Source organism: Agelaius phoeniceus, chromosome 4, assembly GCF_051311805.1.
Source record: "Agelaius phoeniceus isolate bAgePho1 chromosome 4, bAgePho1.hap1, whole genome shotgun sequence".
NCBI lineage: Eukaryota > Metazoa > Chordata > Aves > Passeriformes > Icteridae > Agelaius > Agelaius phoeniceus.
The window spans coordinates 45,100,770-45,120,507 of record NC_135268.1 but is presented as its reverse complement, the minus strand read 5'-3'; positions in this window follow the sequence as shown (position 1 = coordinate 45,120,507).

The following is a 19,738-nucleotide window of genomic DNA, read 5'->3' as shown; positions in this document are numbered from 1 at the left end:
GCTTTCTGAATTTATGATAATTTGCTTTATTTACCAGCAAATATAGATACAATTTATAAAACTTTCACAGTTCTGTGAAGCGATAAATGGCTTCTGCACCTGTTACATTAATTAAAGTCCTTAGATAGCTGCAGCTACTCAAGGTCTGCTATGGAGTCCTCTGTGGAATATTTCAATAACAAACAGTCTCAGTGAAGAACATTCCTGTGTTATCCTACAGTGATCATGTAGATAGAAGTACAATGGTTTTGCTTGCAGGGTACTTCTTTCCCATCCTCTTCCTGTTGATATCCAAAAAAACTGATTACCCATGCAAACTGCTACATATTTTTCCCTCCCTGGCTGCTGTTTTCTCTCAGCTTGCAAAATGCTAACTGCTAGATTTGCTTACTTCTGATGTCTGACCTACAGGTGCTCAGAAGGTTTTCTATAGCAATTAGTGGATTTATCTTTTAACTCACTTAATGCTAACACTTACTAACCCTTCTTATTAATTACCACATTATATTTCAGATAATGAATTTTGTAAAGCTCATTAATATATTGGAAGCACAAAGCTAGAAAGATCAGACACAACCATACATAGGAATGGTCAGTGGAAGAAAAATTATCCTTCAGCTGTACAAAAAAGAGTATCATCTGCTAATAGAATTTAGGAGAAAACTTCCAGTAAATACAGGCTTTTAGTAATCCTGCCTGATAGTGTTTCTTTTGTAATTCACCATCTGAATGGATGAAACAGCCCCAATGGAGCCTTTCCTCTTGGCATCTGACTGTTACATATCTACAGGGTGAAAAGCAGATTAGTTAGACTGTCACCTCTGGCACACGCTATTTTCACTCCAGATCTAGTGAATGAAATCTAGATAAATGAATTTGTCTTCTGCTGATTAGGAGCAACAAGTCTGTGATGTGAGGTATGAGAGAAGCAATCTTTCTTGTAGTTTTGGCTGTCAGAGAGGGGGCAGATTCAAACTAAGTGAAATCCAATCTCATGGCCACCAAAAGGGGCTTTCTGCTCTTTCCTCATTTCTGTCTCCACTAGTGTGCTTAGCTGTAGGAGTGACGGAGGGTCTGCATGGTCGGGACAGACGGAGATGAGAGATCTCTGCAGCCAGGTCCTGGCACTTGCGGTTTATTACAAAGGGCGTGGGTGCAGGGCCCTGCTGGGAGCTGACAGCCACAGCTCAGAGCAGCCCCGAGAGAAGAGAGGTGCAGAAAGGATGGGAGGATAAGAGCATAAAAGCATAAGAGAGTAAAAGGGGTAAGAACTAAGAGACAAGAGTAAGAGCTAAGAGCACAGAAAAGTAAGTAAGCAAGTGAAGTTCCCGTTACAATACAATAAATCATCTTCTGTGTTGAATATTCTGATTCTCACTAACCAATCTAGTCCAACATACAAATCCTATAGCATTTCCATACAGCCTATAAGAATCACTACATTACCATACTGTGCTACGTTTTAAACCCTAAAAACTCCTCTTTGGATCCCTTCTGCCAAGCTGGCAGGATCTGCTGGACCCTTGGACCTGCCTGCTTGCAGAGGGTCTTGTTTCATCAAAAGGGGATTACCTTCAGCAGTCACAGCATTGTTTGCCCGTTGTTCAATAACTAAGGGATCTCAAAGGTTGCTTTCTTTTCAATCTCACTTATAGTTTCTATATTCTCAAAATCTTTTGCCAGGCAATCATATTTATAAGGATTTCCTGTTTCATCCTCCCCAACACTCAGCCCATTCCTTTGCATCAGTGGCTGTGTGGTTTCAGGATGCCTCAGCAAAATTGACTGATCTGACAGAAATCAACTGATAAATTTCATAAACTGATAAATCAACAACTGGAACAAAGCACTGAGAAAACTGGCTTTCTGTCAGCAGGTTAAGTAATTCATCCCATGAACATGACTCCAATGAATTGATTCCTATTGAAACAGATGGCAAACATCAAAGATGTGCCCTTCTGAAACTGCTGTAGAGAGTGGGGTGTCAACATGTAGCTAGCAATAAGAAAAAGACACATGTTTGGAAGAATAGCAGGTAATTAATTGACATTTGAAGACACTTCAGGGTGTTTTTAGTGAAAAGTTACCAGTACAGTGAACTTATATTCTCAGTTCACAAGGAAATGAAAATAAAATATTTATTATCTATTTTTGCCAAGATCATAGATGTCAGAAAAAATAGCAAGGTAATATGAAAAAATGCTTTTAAAATTGTTTGTACTTAAACTGGTGATGGCTACCATTGTTATTTTTGTAATTTCCTAGGGTGCTTGTAGCATCTTTGAATAAATAGGGCCCTGTCAATGTTTTAAAGAAAGCTTGGTTCATCTAACCATTAATTATTCCAAGAAATTTAATAAGTGCTAAATATACACAGAAAACTAGCTGCTATAAAGCTCAGGAAATTACCACAATTTATTTTTACAGAGACTGATGATTAGTATCTCTTTATTTTTCATTAATATTTTGCATCTCATCTTTCAACATTTGAATTTTCCAAAAGAGATGCAACACTCTGTAAAACACATTTCCAAACAAATCATCAGCTGACTTTTTATCTCTTGATTTTTTTATATTATTTTTCTGCACTGGATATTACTTATCAGTTATTTCTTTAATATTTTGGAGGGAGGATTGCTTTAAATTTAGTTTGCAATCAGAGAAAATACTGGTTGCACAAACAGCAGCAAAAAAGTTTGGCACTTGTTCTTCAAAGTCTTGAATTATCAAGAAGAGACTTTGTCCAAATAGACAAAAAGATCAGCTTTCAATAGAAAATCAATACAACATGAATGAGACAAGAAATACATAACTTAGACCAAATCTACAGTTGAATTAGTTCTTTTGCAAGCATCTGCCCATACGTCCCACTAAAATATTGATGAAACACAGGACAATTATTACTCTTCAAGAGCACTCTTTGGCAAAAAGACCAGAACTGGAGTATGAACTACACTCTTTCGCATTTTAGCCCCAAATTTTTTAAGCTTATTGATTTCCTACATAATTTTTTTCCACTATCTGCTGCAAGTCATCCCAATTCTGGCATTTACCCACCCATTCTGGCAATTAAAGGACAGTGATATTTCTGCAAAAATTCAGCTGTTTGGTTTTTTCTTTGCACTAGTCAAATACACTGAAACAGTTACTTCTGTGATAATCTGTGCATCTGCATGACACAGGTTTCATTTCTTTTAAAAGGCAAGTAAATGACAAGAAATGCAAACAGATTGAATGGATTCTCTTTACAACAGACAACATGCCATGAATCAGGAAGCAAGTCAGCCATAAAATTTGCTCCATTACACATACCACCTAAACATATTTCCATTATGGCCTATGATTATTGTTTTACCCTTCATACTGAAACTCAATTTGATGTGATGAAGATTTTAAGTACTCTGAAAGTGTGTTTATATTATCAGCCTTTTCTGTTGTTGTTCTATTTCTAGAGTCCCATACTGTTGTTGTCAGATTTCTTAAGTCCCATACCTCCTTGGTGTATTCTTACAGCTGCAGCCCAATTAAGGACATCACAGCTGCAGCCCATCAAGGACAACCAGGATCTCCCAGGGCAAAGCCTATATACAGATATTCAAGTACAATACATTTCCTCTACTATATTTCCCCCTTTTCTTTTACTTACAGAACCAGGTTTTACATACAATACTTCAAGTACAATACATACATTTCCCCATGACTCAAAGGCCATGTACAACACACATAGCTCCTTGCCCAAAGGCCATGTACAACACACATAGCTCCTTGCTCAAAGGCCATACTCTTTCACAGCTCCTTGACCCAAAGGCTATGTTCTTTCACAGCTCTTAGCTGCCTTATCTTCTACCAAATATCCGCAGCTCTTGGCTGCCACAGCTCTTTGGCTGTCTTATCTTCTACCAACTATCACATTGGGATCACCGATTCTTGTTTTTCTATTTCTAGAGTCCCATACTGTTGCTATCAGATTTCTAAAGTCCATACCTCCTCAGTGTGTTCTCATGGCTGCAGATCTTCACAGCACAGACTCCTTCTTCTAGATGTTGTTCTCTCTCAGTTCAGGGCTTCTTCAAGGCTCTCCCTGACTGGCTAACCCACCCCCTTTTATCCCAGTTATCTTCATTGGTCACAGCTGCAGCCCAGTTAAGGACATTGCAGCTGCAGCCCATCAAGGGCAACCAACACCTCCCGGGGCAAAGCCTATATACAGATATTCAGGTACAATACATTTCCTCTACTATACTTTTCAACACAGGATTTAGACAGACAAAATTTTAATAGTGTTACTGTTACCTCTATTCACCATAATTTTTAACTCACAGCTTCTGTGCTTTAAAAGCACATCTCCTAGTAACAGTCTATCATGATTCATCCTTATAGCCTAACATGGTCTTGAACAACATTTGACAAGATGGTAATCCAATATTGAAAGGTTAAGGCTAAGTACTTCAGAATATTAATTTCCACAAGAAAGTTTACATATTTTTAAAATCAAATTATAGCTTTTTTTTTTCAGGTATTGTTTCTTTCTACAGAGAAAAGTATTATTAAACACTATTTTTTTATTGATTAAAAACCATACATCCTATTTTATAGAATATGTGCCATCATAGGAATATGATCCTATTTATAAATCCCCTGGAAAGACAGTGACAATTTTAGCCTTCAATATTTGTAATTTTGTCTACAAAAGTAAAGCCAGGGAAAACAGAGATATTGGAATGCAGAAATGCCACTTCAATTAGACTATTCTTACATCCTGAGAAGTTTTCAATTATACTAAGGAAATAGTCTTAATTCATTTTACAGGAAAAAAAAAAGTCACATTTCAGCCTAAGAAAGAAGTAAAAAGAAGAGAAAAGTTGGCTTCTGGTTAATTGTACCCTGGCCACAATTTCTAGCTTTATCTCTAAATATGTGATTTGAAAATGTTTCTGATTAGACCCATGGGCAAAAGCATATTTCTTTAATCTCTTGCACAGCCACATGAACATCATTCTGCATTTTGCAACCTTCAGGTGATACACTTTGTTCTTCTAGGCTAAAAGGCTCAAAAATATCCAGAAAGGTGTGAATCAATCTCTGTACCTTGCCCTATAGGAGAAAGTCTTTGTAAGAAAAGCTACATTCACATGCTCAATACAGAGAAGAAACAGCATATGCTGACCACTTTGTTTCTTTCATTTATTTTACTATCAAACTGGGCTTTTTATTTGCATACAATCTTCTGGACTAAACATTCACCTTATTTGCTTCTTCAACTTTTATGACCATTCACTTTTCTATCAGAAGCGGCTTACAAGAAAGGAAATACTACTGCAATGCTAATAATTTGGCTAAGCCCTAATGTTTTGCACCCCCTTCATTTGAAGAGAAATATATGTAAATCTACTGAAGACTTAGAGTTGTCAGTGAAAGAGTTTTAAGGTTTTTTGTAACCATATCAACTTGCAATTTGCCTCCATTTCAACTGTTGGCAGGTAAATTTTGTGCAGCTCAACAATTTTGCACTGCCAGGGCTTTAGCTTAAGCTCCTGTACTGTCTAAGTGGTTAACCATCCTTCTTTGATTTCTGTGAGGCCCTGTCAGGTGGAAGTTTTCTTAAATCCTCAAGCATATTTGGGCACTGTTTGGCTTTACAGCAACTTCACCAGTAAGAGTACACATGCATCCCCTTTCTTCACAGAAATACTTGCAGAGTTAAAGGTACAAGTAGAAAAACCTCTAGCTTACCTCTCCTATGTAATGTAACACTTGCCATAAAGAAAATGCTAATTCTTCTTGCAAAAATATAAAAATTGCCTTCACTCACAAACACTCAAGGAAATAGCATCACTTTTATTATTGTAGCAATAACACAAAGAAAGAAGTCTAGCTTTATTTATTTTTCTAAGCTCCTTAGACAGACTACCAGAGAAAGCAACGATTCTGATTTGGAGACTTTTCGGGTCAGGATCTCTTACTCTTTTTTGTGCAATAATTTTGGAAATGCAAGACAGCATTAAAGAGTTTATGTACTAATTATAGGATTACAGTTTGCAATCTATTGTATTTCTACTGTATTATTGCCAGTGGAAACTTTTTAAACTTCAAAAAGTTGTAGGAGATTTTCTCATTCTTTGTTTTCTGGAGGCACTTTTTACACACACTACTATCACATGGATAAATACTTTTAGCTAGCTTTCAGCAGTATATTTCTGCTTATGTGCTTTCATTTTATTGTGTCAATGTGCTCTTATGTTTTCTCACTTTTCCATTATCATTTTCCAAGTTTTCACAATTCGTTGAACAACAATAAGAAATAACAGATCCCTACAGGACAGAAAAGAGATAGTAGTGTTATCTCCAATTCATGTGTTGATGCTTTTCCACATTTTTGCCTTTGAAAGATATGGCCACAGTAATAAAACCAGAGGAATTATTTAATTTGCTTTCCTCTCTAAAACTGACCACTAACAGGTGCTTAACAACATATAAAGGTGTGGATACTTATAGAATAACTTGTGCAGAGAAAATCTCCACACCAGGTTCACAAATATGTATTAAAATCCACCTGGAGGAGTTTCTGGATCACAAATTACAGAATATTTCAGATTTACAGTAACAAACAAACCTTTTTCCAGCACCTCAGAGATTTGCCTTCATTTAAAACAATGGTTCTGTTGCTAAACTCAAATATAAAATAAGATTACTGTCTGACACATAATTTGTGATCTGCCAAGATACATGAGTATCTAATTAAGCCAAAATCACCTATTACTTCAAATTCTACCTTTCATTCTCAATTTCCACTTCACAAATACAAAAGCAGTTATGGATTTTAAATAATTCTACAGTGATAAATGAACAATCCAAGTATTTTTCCTCTCTTTCAAAAGAACATGCCTATGAGAAGAATTTAGTGGTTCCTTAGCAACTCTTTAATTATGCAAGATAATATTTATGTAGAAAATTGAGCCATTCTATGGTTGAATTTTCCATGAGACTTGGATGAGGAGTGTGCTGGTTCTGGCTAGGATGAAGTTCATTTTCTTCACAGTAGTCCGTATGGTGCTGTGTTTGTACTGATTATTGCCTACTGCACAGGCTGTGCTCTAATCACTCTGATCTCTATCTGAGTTTGCAGGCTGAGGTTTATGAAACAGAATTTACAATGAAGGCATAATCATGGGAGTAGTTACAAATATACTTCTACAATGATGCAGTGTTCATCATTGAGCAGAGTCCAAATAACTGATTCTGACTTCTGATTTAGATGCTGCAGAAAAGGTGATGGAAGGAAATGCTGCTGACCTTGTGAGCCTGAGCTTTAATGCATTGGCAAAGAATATTGGCATATGGTCAAAAGTGCTAAAAATTGAAACATTTATGCTGCAATAAAAAGAAAAGCTGCCTTTTCTTTTAGCAGCTAATGGTATTTCTATGGATTTTACACTAAAACTTTGTTTTCCCATCCCAGAGAAACATTCATGAACATAAACATACCACAAGCTACAAAGTTAATTGTCTACAATCATAGATGAAATCTAAATCTCTTTCAAACAGATTTATTCTGCATTTTCCCTGTTCCTAAATGTTATGGTAATTTTTACAAATGTTCTCTGCCTAGCTCTGCTCCAAACACTGGTTTGTATGTGTGCTATTTAACTTCCCTTTCATTTCCTTTGGCTTGCTAATTTGTACATACAATTTTTTTAAACCCTGCCTCACTATTTCTCTGACTACAATCCATGGGAGCTTTTGCAGAAAAAGAAAGTGAAGGTTAATTGGTATGATTCCATTTCCTGGGCAGCTCTTTCATTTCGCCAGGAAATGACTAGGGCTTATACAACAAAAGCCAGGTAAGAACTATTACTCGTTTCAAAAGGAATGTGATTTGTACACCATGAACCAAGTCAAAAGGTTTACATTCATTTTCTTTGTTAGTAAAACAATTCATGCTACTCTATTATTCTACCGGTATTCAGATACCATTTTCACACCCTTAAATGACCGTCATCTCTCTAATCACTGCAGATTAGGAGCTGTTCTGCAAACTAAGGAAAGGAGCTCCCTGCACTTGCCCAGCTATAGAGGAGGCCAGTCAGGGAGCTTGAGGCCAACAGCGGTGCCAGGACCCCAGGAGGAAGGGGAGCAAGCTCCATCCCTGCCCCCAGCTGCCCTTCCCATTGCTCCAGAGGAGCTGGAGCCGGCTCAAGGGCACAGTGCCAGCAGCTGCTGCCTCCAGGACAGGGAGCTGGGGCCCAGCATGGCACCTGGCTGGCTGGGCAGTTCCGGGCCAGACACCCAGACAGGAGGAGCAGGGCAGCTGGAAGTACCCCAGCCATGGGCATCGGTCACCTCCAGTGCCCAGCCAGACCCACCCCAGCCATGGGTATGGTCACCTCCAGTGCCCAGCCAGACCCACCCCAGCCATGGGCATGGTCACCTCCAGTGCCCAGCCAGACCCACCCCAGCCATGGGCATGGTCATCTCCAGTGCCCAGCCAGACCCACCCCAGCCATGGGCATGGCCACCTCCAGTGCCCAGCCAGAGCCACCCCAGCCAGGCCCTGCTGGGATGTTGGACCACAGGTGGGATCCACCCATCAGGAGCCATGCTGGAGAGAGGGCACTGGCAAAGCACAGAAGTTGATGAGTTTCTTCACTGAATATCTAAGTGCCAGAGGAAATTTTCTGCAAATCACAGGATGCAATCCCCAGAGGAGAAGCAGGATAGCCCAGGCCATGGATACACACACACTGCTTCTAAGTCCTCAGTATGAGGATTGCCTCTACAGCCAAACCATGGGGGAGTCAGTATAGCACCTGTGTGTCATTCAGCTGCCTAGTGAAGTCAATTTTTACACTTTTCATTTAACGTGGATTTATTACTCTGTTAATCATTTTTTCAGATTTTTAACTGAAATGATGTGATATGATCTCATCACATTTTTCCATGCCTATTACTTAGTTTGGGAATACTTACATTGAAGAGATCTCAGACACATAATTTTATTCAATAGTTGATGAAGGTCAGCAAGTAGCATTAAATCAGGACATACCATTCAATTTTAAAAATGGAAAATGTTTAAACTTAGAAAATATTGGTTTTACTGGAACAATAAAATAGACTCATATGTTTTTTTCTCTTCAATCAAGCATCTGTGTCTATCTCATGACGAAAGTTTCACCCAGTTTCATTTCATCAGAGGCTGAGCAGAATCCTCAAAATCTCTTTTTTGTTTTAGAGAAGAGTTTTGTGGCTGTAGTTAGTATTTTTATTAAATAAATAGGTAAATAAATAAATATATATATATAGAGAGAGAGAGTTTAATCAATACAAAGATATTAATATTCAAGAGAAAATCTAGAATTTGCTGAGATATTTTCCACAAGGTGTTTGTTACTTCATTAAAAAGCATTTAATGAAATATGTCCTCCAGGTATAGCATTTCCACAGTTCATGAACAATATCTAGCTCTTACCACTGATAATTCTATTCAAAAAACAACATACAGTTTTAACTTGCATCCAAACAGTCTCAATGACTTCAAAATCTTTGTATAGGATTTGTATCGAGATGGAATCTGGCCTTATATCTATTAAAAAACTACTAATTTCAGGGCATTTTACTAAATCCTGTCCAGGGTCTTTTTATAATATCACAAAAAATTGTCTATCAAAGCACATTCATGGAATTTATACTTCTCTTGTGAGTATATTGCTGGTTCTTAATTTTTGAAAGTAATACTACAGTACTTTTACTAGTAATTTATTTAATTCCAGTTTACAAATATGTAGCATACCTTGAGATCCACAAAATTTTTCCTGATGTTTCCAGTTTTCATCATACAATGTCTTGTGAGTCTGAGGAATGAAATACCCTAGCTTTAAAGGGAGAGGAAATGATAGGTCAAGGAAAATAGAAATGTTTCAGGTGTCCTCTAATTCCATGTGACTGGGTGTTTGGGTACCCAAATGGGACTGCTGCATACCCTTCTGTTCCAGTAATTTGACACATATACTCAGTGTACTTTGTTACATCAGACCTAACAGTCCTAACACACACATTTTAGTATGCACTGTTTCTGCTTTGTGGGAGCCGGGAGCAGGAAGGTGGAAGTGTAACTTTCTTTCTTTTCTATTGAAACCCAGAGGAAAAATATAAACTGACAGATGTAAGCTTATTTTTTCTAATTAATTTCATAAATACTTATGGCGCAGATACAACAGTTTAGAAAGTATAGTAACAAAAATTCAAGTAGTATGTGTACCTTTCTGGTGACTAATGACAGCTTTAAGGTGTTTTTTTCAGTTATAAATTATGTCAACATTAAGAACAATGAGGTTGTTATTTGGTTTATTTTTGATGTGTGAAGTTATAAGATGTTTTAAAATTCTCTAATATGCTGGGAAAAAAATACATAGGAATATTTTAGTCTTAGCCCATGCATACAATGAACCATATCTCAAGGGAGAGAATACTTCTGTGATGTTTGATGGTAAATTAGAGTTTCACAGGTAAAGTGACTTCTTGCCCATATACTAGCATTCAGAGTTCTCAGTCTGCCTGTTGAGTTGGATCCTTCATCAAATCAAACAATTAATCAAAATTCATTGTTTGCAGAGTAAAATGAGTCTTTAATCCCATGAAAATTCATGTCTTTTATTTGTTCATGAATATAAAAAGGTACTGCCAATCCTAATATGATCATGATACAGATGGGAAAAAGCTGGATCCTACAGGGATATAACAGGGATATAACAGGGATAAACCAGAGATTGCCTATGGATTTCTCTATGTGGCTCTAGGGAGTGGTGTGTGGGCATAGCTATTCACCTTCTACACATCTTTGACAGATCACACTGAAGAAAATCATAATCTAATCCACAAGAAAGATAGATAAGCTTGAAAATTATAATTAGCAATTTTGTGATTTTTCCATTGTAATATTGTAATTGTTTTAAGGTTGTAATACGGTACAACACAAACCCAGACACTGTTCTGGAGGAGTCCAGTTAGAACTTGTGAATTTCTCTGGATAAACATAATGTACAAAATGTTTCACGCTTTGGATGTCTAGTTTGGTTTTTTCCTTTTTTATTTTTTTAATTGGGCTGAAATCAAAGTTTAACTTACTTCATCATAGGCATTTTTACAACCTTTGAGACATCCTTTTAAAACAGAGTTGTAAATTTGTACTACCAGTATATGAACTCCTCATTATATCTCATTTGCAGTCTTACAATCTTCTATATACTGAAAATACTGATTTGACTGCAAGAGGCAGTATCTGGAAAAATGACTTCCTGAAATAGAATGAAATGTTATGTGTGTATCAGTGAGGTCATGATGGTCTTAATGAGGGAGAATTGCAAGCACAATTTCAAACTGCAATACTATTATTCAACCCACACAGCCAGAAGTGAGGTATTTCTCTAGAATAGAATTTATATCATATTCTGATTTGTGATAGTTGCATTACTGACAGTAATGTCAATACTCAGGAGATCATCCCAATAGTTTCCTGAGAATTCACATTTTTATTGAACTTGTGGTTAAGAGGTTTGTTTTCATGTACTTCAGCAGAAATGTTAGTTCTTCTGAGTGAGGAAAGTTTTCTTCCATATCAAGGATGTAATTGACAAGAATGGGAAGAGAATAGGAAAGAGAGAGACATAACTTTAAATGAGCAAGTGACTGTAGCTTTCCCTAAACATAAAACTGTTAATTTCCTGTGACTTCTGGGATAAAGGTGGAAATACAGAAATTAACTAAGAGACCTTTCATCTTTTTATCCACACAGTCTCGAATTAGGACTTTTTGCTGTTATTTTTACATTAACTCTGTAGACATTTTACCTCCTTTCCCTTTGGGTCTGTTCTGTGAATGGTTGACAAAGAAAACAAGTCAGCCAAAGTTTCTATTCTTTTAACTTGAAAAATGGCCCTGTGCAGAACTCTTGAGAGCAGAAAGTAGAGACATCTGTGAAAAGAAAAGGGGTGGATTTTAGACAATTTTATTTGATTAAGAAAAGAGAGGGCAAGTTAAGAGTTAGAAAGACATTCCCCATCAAAGAAAAGCAAGTTCCCTAACTAGATACAGGCAGTTCTACAGCTTAACCATAAAATAGCAGGGAACCAAAGGAGTGTTTCCAGGCTCCTAATAGTATTATTGATTCTTGGTGGTTGTTATTTCCTATTTTCTTGGTAGCAGTTTCTGTGATATATAATAAACAAGCAATCAGCTCAAGGGAACTGAAGCTGAGAGTTGCTATATAAAATAGAGTTCTGATAACTCATCAAAATAAAAAGCCAAAACACATGATAACTGGAGCAAAGACCTGTCTGGGTTGGGAATGTATCGAGCACTGAGGGAAGCTAAATTTCAGAACAAGCACACAGATCCACATTCTTCTTCCAGGCTGAATGTTACTTACATGCTGAGGCATGCTTTCATTTCTCCTGGAGCTGTTTCTCCAAATGTCCAGGTCAGGCACAGTTCAGAGTATTCTGCAGCTCCTGTTTAGGAGCATAATTCTGGTTTTATTAATGAAATTCAGAAGGTAGTGTGGTGTATCATCTGAAGTTAAGGTGTGAATACCTTTCACAAAAAAAAAAAAAAAAATAAAATATACTGCACCGAGTTCTCAAAATTTACAACAGATTTTTTCTAGAGGAAGACACTTCACAACCGTAGCTCTAACATATAATGAATCCTTTCATTTCCTGTTTCTCAGAATTGAGCCTGAAAACAAAACAAAAAAAATCCATTATGTTGTCCAGTTTTCAATTCCCTTTATAGCAAAAAATGCAAATAATATTACTGAAGGAGGGTGTGTAAAAAATATTAATTTAATTAATATATTTTCTTTTTTTATCCAAAAGAAGTAAATTGTTATGTTATTTTCGGAGCATTCACACCAGATATTACAACATATATAGAAGTTCTAGTCAACCAATCTTACTTTGATTTTAGTGGCCATTTATTCTCATAACACAAATATTTATGCTTTCAATGAATTAATTTCATACCTGAAAAGTAGCACTGGCTTGAATATACTATGATAATGAAAATATCAAGTGGAATATGATAGAAATAAATAATAACAGTTACTAGGTCAAGAAAGCAGTTACATGATGGCTCTGAAAGGTAATGGTGTCTGAACAGATTTGTCATAGTCTAACTAGAACACCAAAACCATTTTTACTTAAGCTGATATAACTTCTGTTTAGAGACAGGGTTTAATATTTTTCCTTAATGGTTTCAGGCTTAATAACCTGTCTTTTTCTTAATGACCTCAGAAAAGCCAGCCAAGAACCAGCAGTTCCACATTACAACATCTCTGGTTTACTTAAAGCCTGAACACTGTGCAGACAGCTTCAGTAATGGCTATCTCAACTGACCCAGCACTAACCCCTGTTTTGACCTCTAGGAATCACCCTTTCTCTAGAGGGCAAGAATTTATTTCATTTATGGGCCTTACTGATTCTTCTGTTTCAGTGGAAAAGTTTTAGGTAGGAAACATTTCTGAGGCTTTCCTGGCTTTTTTTACATGCTTGTTTTCTCTGAAGTTTTCATTATGACATACAAACAAGGCTGATTATCCTTCCCTCAGGGAAAAACTGCAAAAATAGTGTAACAATTCAAGTTCTCAAATTGGAAAATTGATTTTTTCAATTGTCAAAAGTAGAAGGGAAAACAACTGCAACGTTTGCCATACTTGCCCACAGAGCCCTACTAGTTGACCAGCTCAGGAAATCCTCTATCCTGCCATTTGCACTGCTGTTTGCAGTATTGATTGTCACCATACATTAAAGACCATGTAAATGTCTTCTTACAAAAGGCAAAGACTCCTTACTGTTTCAAGAACATGCCCATTCCCTGCAGTGTCTTTTTAATCAAAAGAAATTGACAGTCAACCATGATCAACAATGTTATTAAGGTAAATATAGCATATAAATATATCTTAACAGGTAAAGGTACCAAAAAGTTATTACATCATTTACCCTTACTGTTGCCAAAGACAGTTACAGTCCTAAGTACATTCATGTATCTGGCACAATTCCTTTTCCAGAATGATGACACTGCCACTATAGAAGGAGCTTTTATAACATTTCCATTTCTTTACTAATGAATATGTTTAAAGAATGAGACATTAAACAGGGTACATAGAGACTCAAACAAAAATTATTATTTTCAGATTAGAATTTCTTTCTTCTAGATGAATTTTGTCAATAAGGTTGCTGTGTTGAGGGATGGGAAGAAGGTGTCAAATACAAGTTGGAATTTATTGTATAGGTATAAGGAAAAACAATGGGAAAATTATTATTGCTTATCCAACTCAGAGTAGAGTCCAATTTTTCCTGTGGCTTTCTCTTTTTCCTTAAACATTAAGTAAATACATGCAATAATGTATTTTATAGTCTCTTACAAAATTTCTTTTGTGATGTGTGACATATTCTGTATATCAAGGTTAAGGCATTTTTACATTTAATCACCAGCATATAATGTTTTTACACTGTATTATTTAGCAGCTCTGAGTGTCTACCTATTCACAGTGAGAGCAATACCAGAGATTATCTCTGATCTTTATGGAATTATTCTGGTATTTTAACTGATAAAACCTGAGGTTTCAGACACTTGGCTGGGTGTGCTCTCTTTAGTGTACTTGAGGAGGCGCCAGGAGGCAGAAATGAGGGTGCTGCACAGGAGGGAAGGTGAGGCAGGGGCTCTAAATCTGCCACTTTCTTGCACCAGTTCTGTGCCTGTGCCACAACAGCTGCATTTTAGAGCACCCTTGGACTCTGATGAGTTTCAGCACCAAGCCCAAGCTGCTTATGCTTCTTTGCTTCAAGGTACTGCATACTCATCCTTCAAAATAATACTTCATTTACTCTTAAGCACAGTGGCATTTCCTACTCATGCAGCAAACACTTTCAAAATCTGACAAAGACTGCTCATTCCATTAAACTCCTGCTTCTACTAAGTATTCCTGTGAGCCAGACTATTACCTAACACGTACTTTTGACAATAATTCCTCTATTTCTAAGATAATGCCTTTCAAAAACGCGCTGAGTGAGAAAAAGGACAATTAGTTGACCTCTTCCTTACCACAGAAATTAAGAACTAGCCCAATGCCAGATGAAGGGCTTGTTTTTTCTGTAGCAAACCGAGCACATATTCTTAATTTTATTAATAGAAGCTGACATGATAAAACTTTTTTTCTTTTGATTTCTCCATAATAATTATGTATTCTAATACAGAAGGTGTTTTATACATGAGTACAGCAGGTATAACTTTTAGTTATAAATCAAGTCTGAGATTCACTTTTTCTCCTTTTCTAGTATCAAAGGTATTTAGGGTGCTTTTTTATTGCTTCAAATGGAGTAGACCATCACTAAAGCAACTGTGACTCATGTCTTTCTTGCCCTTACCTTGACTCATTATTCATGTGATGAAATTCCCCATAGTTCCCACTATGTGGCATCAATTTTACTTTTAGTGCCCCAAACAATATGTGTAATAAACCATTTTGGAAAGAATTTAATAGAAAAACATTTTAGGCCAATCAAATCCTTAAACCTGTCTTTTCTTCCTCAAATTTCCACAGAACCTAGGAAATGGGAGACTACAGGAAATTTCAAATTGTCTTTAGGGAGTATGATTTTATGTTCATTTGCTCTCAATTCAGCAGTGACAGCATGGTTTCCTTCTGTCTCCAGGAAATTTTCTTGGAAATTTTATTCCTTTGGTATCTGTGCTTCAGGTCCTGTGTTCAGCTGGGACATGAGTGTAGACCTAAGCTTATGTTCTGTTTTGTAGGAGGTGTTTGTCTACCACTGCCACATTGCTCTATCAAGCCAACAAGAAATTGGTCCCAGGTTATTAAGGCCCAGTATCCCACTGCAAATCACATCAATACTCATAAAATTCACAAGTAGCATTTGATTACTTCATTAAAGAAGAGGACTTTCACCATGACAAGTGATACATCACAAAACATGAAATTATTCAGGTGTATTCTTACCTCTGCATTCTACAGAAAAAAAATTTTGAAAGTAGCTTGCCTAGTAAAACAAATTATTGCTTTAAGAAATACCATCATTTATGTGGCTTAATTTTTTCTAACATTAAAGTTTTGTATTTAATCTCTCTTCTAACAATTCAACAGCCATAGCAGATTAATTGCCCTTACTTAGATAACAATTCTTTTGCTAATAAAACATGTCCTACCATTTGTGATTTGAATAGAAAATCAAAGCCAGTACACATGGTATTTCATCCAGTAAACATGACATTCCAGAATGTGAATGGGAACAATATGGGCAAATTCCTGCTTTGAAGTCAGCAGTAATCTCCAATAGACCTAAGCAGGCCACATTTCACTTGATGAGTTCTACAATCTGTCTCTAAATATGGCTGTAAAATCTGAAAGTAAATAATTGACAAGCCAGGTTAAGATGGAATGACTTGACAAGTGTGAAAAGCATTAGAAATTCGTAGATCTGTCTCAATGTTCCCCGTGAATTTGTGTTTCATGATTGATAGACATTTAAAATGAATTAAAATAAATGTGAGCTCAACCATTATGAGAAAACAGACAAGTCACATGGAGAGAGCATATCCCACTTCATGGTCTGAAAAAAGTATATTCATTCATATTAAATGGTAGGGAATCCAGTCCTCAGTCAAAATTACTGGATTTTTTGGTGTTTAATAAGTTAATTCTCAAGAAAATAAGATGTTCAGAGCCTCTCTTATTTTTCATTCTCTTCCTAATCTTCTGCCTCCCTCCTCAACTCTGTCCCTCATTTCCCCTTCCAATGTTACGTTTTTAACAACTTGGAACATTATAGATTACATTTTCTTTTTCTGTAGGAGGTGAATCATTATAGCCCCTCCATCTTCTGCCTGCTTTCATGAAAATTCATAGATCTTTTATACCTCTAACCCGGATTCAAAATTGTATGAAATATTAGGGTCTTTCAGTAAATTCAATGGAATTTACTCACAAATGCATACCTATATTAAGTTTGCAATCATTTATGTAGCAATGAAAGCTATCAAACATATTTGAGGATTTTTTTTTATGATATCATTTTCTGTGGACATGTAAATCTCATAGAAGTGCCACAAAGTAATAGCAAGGATTTTCATCATGCATTACAAAATGACTGCCAAGAATAATTTGAAGTGATCAACCATGAAAACCACTAGTTGGAAACAACATAAAGTTAAATACATTAGGCCTCTACTTTCAGAATTTACATTATAAAAATATGGATGTTTACTCTGTGTGAGCTGAAAAAGTAAAAATGAAAACTTACTGTATTGGGTCCTATGTATCTCACTGATTCGTGATACCCAAATGAGTGTCTGTTTCCCACTTCTCATAGATGTTTTTCTCTGTATTTTCCTTCCTTTACATGTTTTACATGTTTGATGTTTGAGTGTTTATAATCTACCAGCAGAGATTCTTCAGAAAATTAAAAGCTTTGAGGGTTACTACTAAAACTTAAAGCCAGATACAGAGGCCTGTAGCACAGAAATAAACAGAAAAATATCAGTTTCATTTGGGTCAAAACTTTACCTACTGTAGAGGAATTTGCATATTTAAGGATATAAAGAGTGTCTATTGGACTCAAATACACCACAATGTTTAAAAGCTGGAAGAACCACAAACTTTCATTATTCTGATAAGCATAAATAAAAAAAAAATAGATTTCAAACTTCTCTGAATTCTGTCATCTTGGCTGCTTTGGAAGTTTATTTAAAAGTTTAGGACAAAGTGAAATACAAATTCTATAGATCTGGCGTCTATTTAGCTGCTTGCTGGAGTCCTGTTTTAGGGCAAATACACTCCAGGTGCTTCTGTTCTGCTCTCTGTCTCCTCTCTGTTCCCAGAAAGTGACTGAAGTGAGTAGCAGCATTTAAAGTCTTTAACCTTTAGACAGTCCTAAAAGCATTCCACATCCTCCTGCACATCACATAAGCCAATGTGGTGTTACATGCACTGGACCTACAGCCACATCTGATTCCCAACATGAAAACCCTTACTTGGAGGCTTTGATAGACTGTTAGAAATTACAAGAAAAACAATATAAATGCTGCACATAGATTATCAGATCATTATTAGCCCTTTCCACACTAAAAGCTGAAACCTCCTTGATCCTAGACTATAAAAAGCCTTCTGAAGCATTTTGAGTTTCTCTTTGATTCTTGGCCCAAGCTTTAATTTTCTCACAGCGCTGCAGCTCTGGGTTTCATTAGGGATATCATCTCAAATTCCTTTGTGCCTCTACTTGTTTGGAAGTGTTACTTACACCCTCATCTTGGCATGCTTCCCTACTTAAATAAAAAGTCAACTGATGACATCAAAATGGTTTAAACCATGCCTTCAAATGAGCATTGTTTGCCTTCCAATGAACATTGTTTATCTTTTGCATCCAATTTGGTCTTATCACTAACCTGTAATATAATAAAAAAGCTAATCAGCTATCTCAAAACAATGGATTTGTTATCATGTTCTTCTCAATTTCTTTATAAAGGTTTATATTTTTGCTGCATTTTCAGGTAGTTTCTTTATGGAAATTTATTTTCACCTTTTCAACATTTTCAACAAAAGTGTTAATTTTTAATTATTTTGAATGTGAACTCCTTCAGCACATTTAAACCAGGAAGACTTATGCCCTGTAAATGTGCACCAATCACTCCAAAATACAATGCAGTAGCACCTGTAAATCAATGTGAATACATGAACAGAAAGCCTCACTTGCAAACTATTATTTGGCAATTTCTAATACCCACATGGTAAGCATATAATAACACTACTGTATATTGAGGGGTCAACAGAGGCCAAAACCTAAATATCTTTCCAGGTTCTAGAAAGACTCAGAAGGGGAAGAAAGAAAAATACAAGAACACCAGAGTCAATAGCAACAGCAATGAGATGGAGATTCTTTTCTGATGTTAAATTGGATCTTGAACATGAAATCCTGACAGAACAGAAAAAATTATAATGATCAGAACAATGGGATTAGAAAAAAGTTCATGGTAATGATAATAATAATGAGATTACTGTTTGTTTGACATAACAGCATTATGGATCCAGGACATTGTGTCAGTGAAATATAGCCCTACCAACATTTTTTTACTTTATTCTAAAAAAGTTTCTTGAATTCTTTGACTGTGAAGTTCCATAAGTCATTAAAATGCACCAGCTGCTATAGACTGAGCATATGTAATGGAAAAAAAGGTTATTTTTATAGTCTACTAGTCTCATAAAACTGTCATTGTTCACTCTTATGTTTTGAGCTGAAGCTACTTTATATCTCTTGTCAGACTTCATTTGTCTTTCTTAGGATGAACTGTTTGGGGAAGCTTTCAGCTGCAACAGCCCAGCCTTTTCTGAGAACGATATTTTGGCTCTTAAAAAAATCTTCCACTGAAAATCTCCATGCTTTTATCATCAAGAGTAGAAATCCAGACAGCTGTCTTGGCAGTGTCCATGATGTGACCTGCACTATTTTCTGTCTCTGAAAAATTCTCTTTATTGTGGTTGAATTATAAGCCTTTCAAAGACCGCTGTTTACACCTGGGCAGTCAAGATTTCCACAATTCCTCCTGCCCTGAGCACACTGGTGCCAAGAGATGCAAGGCTGCAACAGGACCTCTTTATAATTGCTCCAGCTAATAGCTAAATTCTGTGACACAAAACCCTGGAGCTGAAAGCAAAATGTGCATTTCTCCCATC